A 13,000-nucleotide genomic window follows, 5' to 3' on the forward strand; every position below is an offset into this window, starting at 1 on the left:
TATTTTATTGGTTTTCTGTTTGCTGTATTTAACTCTTCTTATTTTATCATCTTTAGTGAACTGATACTGTAGAGACCAATGTTTCAGTGATGACAAGCATCTTTCATATCAAACTTAATCTGTGTGCAGTACTGTGAGCTGTCTTCCATGATCTCACTCTCTGCCAGGCTCAATTTTCTCAAGTTTTGCAAGATCCAAATTTTGTCAATTTTCATTTTACATCATTTCTTAGTCAATTACAAGTACACTGGTCAGTATTAGCCATTGTCTTGTCTTATTTTCTACCAAATTTAATTTTCCTGAGTTAATTTGAAGTTTTCAACACTATCAATACAATCTGATTTTCCAATAGGCCCTTTAACCAAAGCAGAATCCGTCATGCTGTTAAAGCCATTCCCGGTATGATTATGATGGCTCTTTCTTCTGGTAACCTTTTTATAGACTGTAAAAGACAGATTGTGTTTATATCTGGGAGCAAAAAACAATGATTATTAATGAACAGATGTGAACCTGGGTGCTTGCCTGGTTCAAAATAATAGAGTAAAAACATCATGCTTTGTAATAAGCTTGTTAGTTTTTTTAGGATTAGAAACCTTTGCTTTGTGAATGTGACAGGCTTATCATTTCCATATTTTCTTTTATCTCCATTGCATTTTTTCATAAATTTACTAAAATTTCTTAAACAAGGTAAGTTTTCCCCAGCTCTTCCAAGCAAATTTTCCATCTAATGATTTTCCATTTGAGTTCTACTCTTTTAAGTCCCTTAGGACTGGATTTTGTTTATAATCTTATTCTTTCCCAATGACTTTTTCAAATTTCACACTAAGGTCCAGAAGAAGAGTAAACATAAATTTAAGACTTATTTGTGCAATTCATCCCAAACATTCCAAGTGAAAAAAAATGTGATTACTCATTTCTATTTTCCTTTCTCAAAAAACAAACAACCCCCCCCCCAAAAAAACCCCCAAAACCAAAAACCATAAACAAAACCGCATTGTAAAACCAAGTTTTCAGGGATCTATGAGTCAAGGCAGGGGGTGGAATTCTAGGATTCCAGTAGAATTAGGACAATCTTAAACCTCCTTTGTGGAAGAACATTTAGTATTGGGAATGCGCGAAATACCAGAAGTCTGGAGAGAGTAAAGAACAGCTAGCTCTTCACTGCATGCCTGTGAGCTATTACTCTACTCCGCACAAATCTTACAATGTGGACTACAGTTGGCATAAGGCTTAAATCAACAAGTAAAAGTTTCTGAAGAGCACAGCAGGTGCTGGCTATCATTCTTTAGTGGGTACTGTAATGGTTCTTGCAAAGAGAAGGCACAGTCCCTAAAGGGGCTCATTTGAGTCACAGTGATGACTAGCAACAATTACCTCAAAGTGCTTTTAATTGGCTGAGATAGAGGTCAGCCCAAGCTGCTGTAGAAGCTCCTAGGCTAGACCAGTGGTTTTCAAACTTTTTGGTCTCAGGACCCCGATATGCTCTTAAAAATTACTGAGGGACTTCCAAGAGCTTTTGTTTATATGGGTTATTTACCATCATAGGAATTCAATCTAAGAAGAAAACATTTTTAAAAAACACAACAAAATTCATTGTTATAATCTGTTATGAAAAATACATTTTCCAACAAAATTTAATGAAGAGTGGCATTGTTTTAAATTTTCGCACATTTCTTCAATGTCTGGCTGAATAGATGGCTAGATTGTTCTATCTGCTTCTGCATTTAATCAGTTGCTACATGTTTTGGTTGAAGAAGATGAAAAAAATTTGGCCTTAAACATACGTAGTTGTCAAAGCTTCTCTGAAAGGTCTCAAGAATCCTTCAGAGGATCCTCTTGATACATTTTGAGAACTGCTGACTTCGACCAGGAATGATTCTTGGAGAAGGCAACTTGCGTCCTGAAAAAGACTAGCTCTTTGGAGACAAGGTGAGAGTGGAGGTGTTTAATGATGGACCTGTGGTGCACACCCAGCAGGGATTCTTCGGCAAGGGGCTCATCTACTCCGCTCTAGTCTACCATTCCTGAAAGAACACCCAATTAATGAAAAGCATCGGGAGAGAGCAAATCTGATCATCAATATTACATTAACTATGAAACCTTCGTGCTTATTACAATAGAGAAAAATCGATCTATGCCTCAGCCCTTTGGGCCGCCAGCGAGACGGTAGCTAAAGGCCCGCAGGCGTGCCGCGCCCTCAGAAGACTGGGAGGGGCGCGGAAGCGCAGTGGAGTGGAGTGCGACTGCCGGGGCCCCGTGGAGGCGCGGCGCGGGAGGGCCCACACTGCGCAGGCGCAGCGTGCAGGCCGCGGCCCCCGGAACGGTAAACAGTGGGGTCACGTGACGCGTCCCGGCTTCTGCCCCCGCGCCGCCGCCGCACGCCGATGGCTGCGGGGTCTTGCGCCGCCGCACGGTCCCCACGAGGCGAGCGACCCTTGGGCCCTGGGCGGCGGCGGCTGCTACGAAGATAAAGAGGGCGGCGCGGAAGCCAGGCTAGCGTCGTCAGCAGCAGCCGCTCGGCCGGGTGAGGAAAAGAGGCTGTGGCAGCGACGCCGACGTCCTGCGCGTACCCCCTCTCTTCGGCACCCACCGGGCCCCCTCCTCCTCCTCCGCGGCGGCGGCGGCGGCGGCCACCATCTTCCTCTTGCTGCCAGTGGTAGCGCTCGTCTGGCGGAGCTGGGTGAGTTGCGGCTCTGGCCGCGGCCAGGGAGACGGGCAATCCTCCCCTCCCCCATTCCTTTCCACACGCACAGCGCCACCGCGGGCCTCTCCGCCCCTCCCGCGGCGGACACTCCGCGCCTTTCTCCCGCGCAGCCGGGAAACCTCACCGGCCTCTTGCGCAACGTCCTCGGCCTGCCCGGGCGGCGCCTCTGTAGCCCGGGACCGTTTGGACCGCGGGCTGGGAGGGAGGCGCGGCGGCGAGGTCGCCAGGCGGAGGGTCGGGACCGCGGCCTCTTCCCGGCTTCTGCTCGCGGGCCTTTGGCGGTGAGTGTGCCCTACCGCCGCCGCCGCGCGGGCGCGCAGGCCCGGAGGGACCGCGGGCGCTGCCAGGAAGGCCTGGCCCGCAGGCCCCCGGACCCGGTCCGTCGGACCTCTTCCCTCCAAAGGAGTCCGGCTTTGAGCTTTGGGCCCCGGGTCTGGGAAGCCAGGATTGGCCTTTGCGGCGAGGCCGAGCCCCGTCCCAGCTTTTGGAGAGGGGGGAGTTGGCGCTCTATCCATCCTCCCGCTACCGCGCGCTTTTGTGCTCGGGACCCAAACTGTCGACTCCTTTTGCTTAGTTTGAAATGGGTAGCCTAGAATCTGGCCCTCGGATAATACGAGTAATTTAATGAACCACTTGTCGATACGTGCGTGTTAATGGTGCTAAATAACTGATCACCTGACACGGGGGGGGCGGGGAGGAGGGAGAAAGGGAGAGAATGTTGGTACCGCGCACAGTCCTGTTTCCCTTCTTTCCCCCAGCAATGTGTTGCCGATGACCTTTTCCCATCTTTGGATTTTTAAATGCTATTTCCTAGAGACTATGATTCGAGGTAGTTTGCATGATTATTGGTGCTATTCAGGAATCATTCGCAGATTATGATCATGGATAATCATTAATGTAAGTGGCAACAACGCTTCAATATCTACCTTTTTAAAATCTTCATTACGTGTAGAGATGCTTAATTTTAAAAGAGACATTGGTTACTGAGCCTTTCCCAAATGCTTTACTACCATATTTTAAGCTAAAATTAAAAAAAAAAGATACAGTAAACTATTTAGGGAGTACTTATATAGTACATTGTTCTATTTAGTTACTATTTTGGGGTCGAACTTGTCTTCATTTTTACAAACTGGTTGTTTTAGATCTTCCAAAACTACGCCTCCATTACTCATTCATTTCCTACCATTTTTTGATTCCTGAATGAAGTGTTTGGGATTGTGAAAATGTTTGTAGATGTGTTTGTGGTTGGAAAGAGACGTGAGTTAAAGAACCTGGAAATCTTTGCAGCATTCTTCTGCTGTTTTTGAATTTGTATATTCATTCCAGAGCACAGGAGATGTGTGAAGATTATTATTTCGGGTAGTTTCTACCTTCACTACTAGTCGACCTTTTCTTAATTTACGATTATTATTTTCTGTTCAGTTATTCTGTTTACTAGCCCTATGTCACAATAATAATTTTTTTCTCCATCATCATTATCACTATTACTATTTTAAATTACAAACTTCATTTCCCCATGATAGTTACATAATTTGAGGGGCCTCAGGAGCTATTATTGCTCTGATTAAGCCACACACACAGTTCAGTCAGTTCTTGAGCGCAGAAAGACTTCTGCTCAACGGTAGTGAGCCACTATTTAAGTATGCAGAATTACAACAATAGATTTTAAGCTTTATTTGATAGCTGTTCTGGTGATTTGTCAAAAGGATAATAAATGAGTTACTGCTGGGACCAGTTTCCCCTTTTTCCTAGCATGCTTTATAGGTCTGTTTATTGAGGAGCTTGAAAATGTAATTTATTATACTGCTTTTGCATCCTTTGGGAGGGCAGTGAACTTCCTTATCTATCACACTGATTAGTTTTGCATTCCATGATGTTGGGACAGACTTCACATAACTTTAGTTTATGAGTGGATGTACTCATCTGTTGCATATGCAAATAAGTCAGATCTAAGAGAAGTGATATGTGTAAATGTAGGTGAAAATTAGCGTTGATTAAATGCAAATTTCAGAATAGAAGAGTGGAAAGGAAGTTGTCTTTATGTTAAAATCGTTTAAAACCATTCTATTAAAATTTAAAATGTATTGAGAATGGAATTAATTAAGAAAGGTTGATAATTTTTGACCTAAGTAATAACCTCTTAATAAAACTATTACTGATAAAAGCTTGGAAGGCAGCAGTTGACAATTTGGATTACTGCAAAATTATGCTGAATTTAGATTTTTACACAATATGGATTTTACTTGGGAAAAACTGATGAATGTAAATTATGCATAGTTTGGGCTTTTTTGAGTGCTAAAACATAATGGTTATCTTCCTTGGTAATATGGTATTTACCTTTTTGATACAATTTGCTTTCTTAAATGTGCACTTTCCCCTTTGTTTTTTGCACCGATTTCTCATGAAATCCTTTTTATTTATTTGTCTAGAGATAAGATCTTTTCTATTTTTTAGTGAGATAATGAGATTTGTTGATAAGCATCTCAGGTTTGTAATTACCCATACCTACTTCACCAATGTTATGAAGTATCAAGAGGAGGGCTGATTTCTTTCTTTCTTTCTTTTTTTTTAAAAATGATTTTATTTATTTATTTGACAGAGAGGGATCACAAGTAGGCAGAGAGGCAGGCAGAAAGAGAGGGGGAAGCAGACTCCCTGCTGAACAGAGAGCCTGATGGGGGGCTCAATCCCAGCACCCCTTGAGATCATGACCTGAGCCATGAGCCGAAGGTAGAGGCTTAACCCATTGAGCCACCCAGGTGCCCCAGGAGGGCTGATTTCTAAATATTTTCATTCATCCCCCTTGCAGGAATTCTTTCTGACATGTGGCTGCTGATTTCTTTCTTGTGTGGAACAGTATATCTTGGGCTGTTTCTCATTTCTTCTTGGAGCACCTCTGAGAATCCTGGAGTATCTTTCACAGGCTTAGACATTTTATTTCTTAAATTACAAAAATGACTTGGCAAATTGTTAGATACTTAAAAACAATACAGTTGCATGTTGAACAGCAAAAGATACTCCCTTTTCCTTGCTGCCATTTGATTACTGGGAAAAGGTATTTGAGGGTATTGGTTTGATTCAAAATACCTGAGACCCAGGTGCTGTTTGTACCCTCAAGAAACCTGGACTAGGCTGAGAAACAAGATTCAAAGACATGAGATGTTAAATCATTGCAGTAGAATTAGAAGAAGAACTTGCAAGAATTACAAAAGGCATTGTGTGAGGAATTGTCAAATGTACAAGTTGGATACTTACTCCTATGCATTGTGTTTAATTTAGATCATTTTTTGATGGTCAGGGGATTTTCATTTTTACGATCATTTGTACTATGAAGAGAGGTGATGGATGAAGAGAAAGAATTTAATAAAAATTTCAAGATACTATCCAGAAGTTTTAATCTGCACAATCTGTTAGATGAAGTTTTAAATGGCATAGTAGATTGTACAAAAAGGCTAAACTTAACAGTTTTGGTTCATTCATAATTTGTGTGAGTTGGCCACATGAAAAAATTCTAAAATTGTAGACAGTGAAAATAAATTGCAGTTTGTAGTTGATAACTTCCAAAATGATGTTTATACACACTCAGGATAGCCACTGTATTTTTTATGTGTAGGGAGTGGCTAAGTGTGTATTTTCTAGCTATTTTGGAAGAAGTGTATGTCACTTTATTTTTAGTATTTTTAGTATTTTGGGGATTTCATTAATGATATATTAAGAACAGAAAAATTAGTATGTGTTATGTAAGTGGAGTGCATAAAGTATAGTAGTTTAAACGTGCAGACTCAGGAATCACACTGCCTGGGTTCCAGTTGGGGTGTCCTGGATATGTGACCTTGGGCAAATTACATAATGGTGTGGGCTTCAGTTTGCTCTTCTGTAAAATAGATATAATAATTGCACCTACCTCACAGTGTTGTTGGGAGGAAGTAATGAGAATGTATACAATACACTGAGCATAGGGCCTGGCTCATAGTGTATGCTAAAAGCACCATGTTAGCTTGGACTGTTATTATCTCGGCCATAGTTTTAATGATGAACTACTTCCACTGTTTCTGTGGTTAATCCAAACTGCTAATGCTTCCCATAATATCAATAGGATATAGTTGTTAACTTTGAAGTTAACTCAATAAAGTTAGCTTGTATAATTCTGCTTTTGCCAGTTTCAACTTGTACCTGCTAGTTCTTTTTCTAGATTCTTAGGTTTTTAGTATTAGCATGGCAGACATCTTGGGTTCTTATATATTCTTTTACCTGATAAATTCAGAAAAGTTATGAACCTTGCTGCTGTAGATTCTAACCAATGAAACTGAAGTAGAATTTGATGTGTGTGTTTAGAGCAGTTGGTTAAGGTTGCATTGCTCTATAGAATTGTACTTTCTAGAATTGTGTCATACCACATGGTCTAACTGTTTAGTGATTTTCCTTACCTCTATCCTGGAAGGATAACCTTTATTCATCTTTAATATTGTTATATTATGGTGGTTAAGAACTAACCTTTGTCTCAGAGCAGAATTGAGTCCTAGCTCCGTCACTTATTTATTCTGTAATATTGGATGTAACTTTGCTAAACTTTATCCCCACTCTTACAACTTAAGAATAATAATAGTATCTTCCTAATTATGTAGTTGTGAAGATTAAATGACATGTATTTAGGTTTAGCATAGTGCCTGGCACATACTAAATATTCAATGCATTTTACTTTATAAACAGGTAATGTAGGGTGTAGTGGTAAGTGCATTAATTCTCGAATGAAATTTTCTGGGTTCAGATTTCATCTCCACCACTTACTATAGCAAGTAATTTAATCTCCTTGATCCCAATTAATTTCTTCCTTCCTTCCTCCGTTTGTTTCTTTCTTTCTTTGTTTCTTTGTTTATAATATAGCATTGTTGTGAGGATTAAATTAATAAAGGTAAAGCAGAGTTTCTTAACTTTAGCAGTTTTCTGGCTGGATAATTCTTTGTTGTGCGGCTTTCCTAGTGCATTGTAGTAATTTTACTAGATGCCAGTAGCCTGCCCTCCAGTTGGCGATTACCAGATGTCCTCTAGAGGGGCATAATCACCTCTGATTGAGAATTACTAATGTAAAGCATGTAGAACATTGCCTGGTGTGAAACTAGAGCACATGATTTTATGTGTTTCATCACCATTAGTAGTGGTACTTTTATTTTTCCACTACTACTGCCTATTAGAAATTTGTTCATGGTAAGCATGCCTGATGAATTAATGGCTTATTTTAAACTGTAGTGTAGGGGCTGGGAGGCACCAAGTTTCCATTCCCAGGGCCTTTGCATTTATTTAGGTCTTTGCCTGGATTGCTCTTCTCCATTTTTATACAGATCACTCTTTCCAGTTTTTGGGTTACATGTTGCCGTATAATAAGCAAGGTCTTTATTTAGCATTTTATGTAGAAACCGTCCTTCTCCCCTATAACTATTACCCTGTTTAATCTTTCATCATAGATTTTATAATCTCCTGAATATATTTGTACCCTCCATACCACTCCCCATATGCATACACACAAACATAGACTGTATGAGACAGAACTTCATCATGGGATAACCTCTTAGGGCCTTTGATAGCTTTAGTGATTTATTGTTAGATTTAGATTTTTTTTTTTTTTAAGGAGATAACATTATAGAACACATAGTTTTACTTTGAAGATGCTTCTGGAAAGTTGAGATAATTTTAATGAAAAAGGGGATTTATGTAGAAGTATATATATAAAATATATTTGTGCTATTGATGCTTTCTAAATCTTTCTGCTTTCTATTCATATATGGAACAATACATGTTGGTTTTTTTTTTTACCGTAAACTAAATTTGGCTGCAGTATAATTTTTTATGAGTTAAGATAAAACAAGTATTTTAAAGCAGTAAATATCTTCAAACTCAGATTAAATTTTATTCAGAATGTTGGTAGTAATACTTATTTTTTAAATTGTATTCTGAGTCTTTCTAAATGGTCTGTTAGGACCAAATTCTGTTGTTTATAATTAGTGCTTGCTATTCCCTTTGTCTGGAGTATTCTCTGGACTTAGAGAATCCAACTGCTTAGATTTTCTTGACTTCGTAAGTTTCACCTTCCTCTGTGAAGATGTCTGCAGTCCTTCAGTATGACACTTTCATATTTTGTTGTGATGTTTATGTATTGTATTTGTTTATATGTCTATATTCTTTTATATTGTGAGTTCCTTGAATATTGAGTGGTGTTTGTTGCACTGTTACCTATGATAACTAATTAAGTGGATTATCCAAATTCTCTGACTTAGCTGGATATATTTTATGGTCTGTAAATATGAGGTGTGACTGAACTGAGAAAAAATTTCTGATTTTAGCATTTATATATTCCCAAATTATTAGTATCATTTTAATTGGATATATATGTATCGTTAGCCACTGAGCATACACCCTAGATAGGCTTGCTATGTTTTATTTTTCGAAGATTTATTTTAGTACTTTTTTTTTTATTAGAGGTGGGGAGAGAAAAGGGGAAAGGAACAGAGAGAATCACAAATAGCCTCCGCACTTAGTGTGGAGACTGCTGTGGTCTTGATTTCACAACCTTGAGGTCATAACCTGAGCTGAAAGCAAGAGTTGGATGCTTAGGTAACTGAGCCACTCAGGCGCTCCTTGAAGATTTTATTTTTAAGTATTATCTCTACACTCAGTATGGGTCTTGAACTCTCACCCTGAGATCAAGAGTCGGATGCCCCACTGACTGAGTCAGCCAAGTTCCCCTGTTTTAATTATTAAATTTATAATGCCAAGTATAAGGAAGCATTTAAATACAGTTTCATTGTAAGATAGAAATTTGTTTAAATGAAGCAGATTTGAATTTGTTTAAATTAACAGATATTGAATCAACTCTTTTTTTAATTTAATTATATCTGATTTTTTATCCACATTATTAAATATCTCCCCTAATTCTATTTTATTATTATTTTTAAATACACTTGTAAATAGTATCATTTTTTAAAAATTTATTTATTTAACTAATCACTACACCCAACTTTGGGCTCAGACTCATGACCCCGAGATACCAAGAGTCACGTGCTCTTTGAGCCAGCCAGCTGCCCCTTCTCTAATTTTAGATTAGTGTTTTAAAAAAGACTAATTTTGGAATAATTTTAGATTTATAGAAAAATTGTCAACATTGTGTAGAGTTCCTATATACCCTCATCCCAATTTCCTGATTGTTACATCTCACATAATGCTAATGTCTTAATCAGAACTAGAGATTAAAATTGGTGCATTACTATTAACTAACTTCCAGGCTTTATTTTGATTTTACTAGTTTTTCTACTATTGTCCTTTTTTGTTGCATGATCCAACCCAGTTTACCACTCTGCATTTAGTAGATTAGTATGTTCATGTTAAGTGAATTAATATTCCTGCAATCAGCTTGTTTGTTTTCCAGTTTAGCATGGAAGATGCTATTATTTTATTTTTGATACTGAATACTTGAAACTGATTTTTTAAAATAAATGACTTTATACTTCCGTTAAATAATACTTTCAAGATAGTTTTGTGGGATGACTATATACTACCATTTTTGGAATTCTTTGGAATTACCCCCAGTTGCAACTGCTTATGAAAAGTCAGTTTTACTAGTTTACAACAGTTTTACAAGAAAACTAGTCTTGTGATATGCTGTGTAGAAATTGTCTTCTTGGGACCCTTAAGTTTGGGGTGCTTTATACCTTATTCTGTGTTGGAATATTAAAGATGTCTCATTGGTAGCTGCTTAGCAAACGTTCATTGAATGAATTAAAGGTGTTATTAAAGAATGTAACTTTGTTATGCCAGTCCTTCTCAACATTTGATCGTGGAAGCTTTTTCCCTGACATGCTTATTTAAATCCAGATAGAACACACTTTGTAAGTCATATACCAGTTTTGGCCATATATCTGTACTGGAAAGTTTGGCTTACCCATCTTATTTATGGTATGTTTTAATTTTTTTTTTAATTGGTCTTTAAAGACTAAATATTGTCTACCATTGAGATTAAAAAATATGCCACAGGCTTTCAAAGTAATTTTTATAAAGGAATTTTGGCGTGGTTTACTAATAGCAGTGTTATTGAAAAAAATATGTTGCATATTTAGATTGTTATTTAGAATGGGCTGGCCTCCCCTATACCTTTGTGATTTTGAGCTGTGTGATAATTTCTGAATATTCTGAGTGTCTCCATCACTTGAAAGCACACAGCCAGTAGTAACAGAAAGACTGACTTAAGGTGAAGTTTGTAGAATTTACCAGATTTGTGTTGCTATGGGAATGAGTGTTTTTTAGTAGATTTAGCATACCTTTTTTTTTTTTTTGAAGGAAAGTTAACTATTTGCTTTTAGAACTGGAATTGTCCTTTTTTTTTTTTTTTTCTTTTTGATTCATCTGAGAATAAAAGGTTGCTAATTGGGATGCAGCTTTGAAGAGGAAGTAGTCTTGGATTCCAGCACGTTCAGATAAACTAATTTGTCTGTAGTTCTAGCTACTTGATTGTGTAAACATTTAGTAACATTTTTGTAAATTATTTTTAATTACCAAAAATTTACTATACTAAAATTTTTTTGGAACTTGAAAACATATTAGTGGAAGTATTGGTAATGTATGATAATTGAGCCTTTCTCAGTTACTAAGACTCAGGTAACGTTTGGGAATTAAAACTTTTCCTGACTTTTCGTCAGCATTGTGAGCTATAATTTTCTTTTAGTATTATAGTTAGAAAACATATAAAATAACCAGCAAATCAATCAAATAGTTAATATTTTATTTCAGTGTTTTATTATATTTTAACATGAGTAAATTGCAAAATTTGAGAATACTAAAATCCTTCTATTTAGAAGGGGATGAACTTTTATGAGAATGAGGAAATTCTCTTTCTTTTGTTTTTAGGACTTTAAATTGAGCTACAGTAAACTTTCCACTTAAAATGAACAGGTTGATGAATTTCAGCAGAGGTATACATTCATGATTTAGGGCATTTTCAACATCTCCCAAAGTATTGTCTTGTCCCTTTGCAGTCTAGCCTTCTGTTATCCAAGGACCCAGGCAACCACTGATTTGCTGGGAAATTACGGAAAATTTATTTTTAAAGAAGAGTCTTTAATGAGTCAAATCTAGTCAATTTCTAGCTCTTGTAGCTCGATATGAAAGGAAGAAGTATGACTATGGGCTATAGAACCTTGACCTGGGACTGAATCTTGGCTGTTTTGTGGTTTTGGGGGAAGACATTTAAATTGTTTAAATGAATTTTGTTTTATAAAACAAATTATTTACATGTTATTTTCTATATAGAGCCTATTACTATTGGAAATAAATGGGTTAAATTTAAGTAAAATGGTTAGCAGCATATAATATATTTCCAGTAAATTGTTGAGAGTTTTTGGACTTCCCCTTCTTTCATCATTTTTATAGGGGAAAGAATCAAAGACAGTTTGAGGAAATTTTGCTAGCTTTGGAGCCAGTCTGAAAATCCTTGGAATTTTGAACCCAAGATGTTCTCAATCAATTTTCTAGCTGACTGAATATTATTAGATGTTTTTGTTGATGCCTCCCCTCCACCTTCCAAAGTATATTGGTTCAGTTTTTTTCTGAACCAGTATTGAAAATAATTGAACTTTTGACTAAACGAGTCTCTTCTGGGCATTAGGTGACCTTTCTGAGCAGTACTTTGTATCAGTAGGCAACTAGCTTGACATCTGTATATACTTCACATAACTCAGTAAAATGATTTTAAATCTCTGATATATTGTTTCTTTTCATTTATCTCATTTTATACTAAAAGGATAAAAGGAGTCCCTCCAAATGCATGTATGTTCATGTCTCTGCCTGCATATGTGTAGTTTTTTGAGTTTTGATTTGTTGGGTTTAATTAATAGTTTCTTTCCATTTTTTCCTCTTACCCCTAAAAACTACCTTTTCTCTCTATATTACCTTTCTATAAATAATTTAAATGCTTTGTAAATAAAACAAGGCTATTTTGCAGTTTTAGTAGGTATGGGACAATAATTTGATTTTGGCTCTTTTATATTGATATATTGTAAAAGCAATGTCATTCTTAATTTATGAAAAGATTATGGTTAAAAACATACGGTTTTTATGGTTTAAGCCATGTCATTTTTTTCAACTGTATGAAATTAATGGATTATATCCATAGGTCCCCCCCCCAATAATGAATTGAGTAAACATTTAATAGGATTTCTGGTAAAATGATATTCTACATGTGTGATAAAGAAACATTTTAGTAAAGACTCATTCTACATGTCCAAATGTTTATTCTAAAAACAGTGAGGA

The 13,000-nt window shown here is 37.2% G+C and overlaps 1 protein-coding gene across 1 annotated transcript in view; it reads left to right on the forward strand.

Moving 5' to 3' along the window:
• Positions 1 to 2,294: 2,294 nt before the first annotated feature.
• PHF3 (PHD finger protein 3) overlaps positions 2,295 to 13,000 on the forward strand; it is an 86,371-nt gene continuing 75,665 nt past the window's right edge. Inside the window, exon 1 of the mRNA XM_080806840.1 lies at positions 2,295 to 2,680. The gene's annotated coding sequence lies outside the window, so the exon portion shown is untranslated. The remainder of the gene's footprint in view (positions 2,681 to 13,000) is intronic.

Source organism: Martes martes, assembly GCF_963455335.1.
Source record: "Martes martes genome assembly, chromosome: 6".
NCBI lineage: Eukaryota > Metazoa > Chordata > Mammalia > Carnivora > Mustelidae > Martes > Martes martes.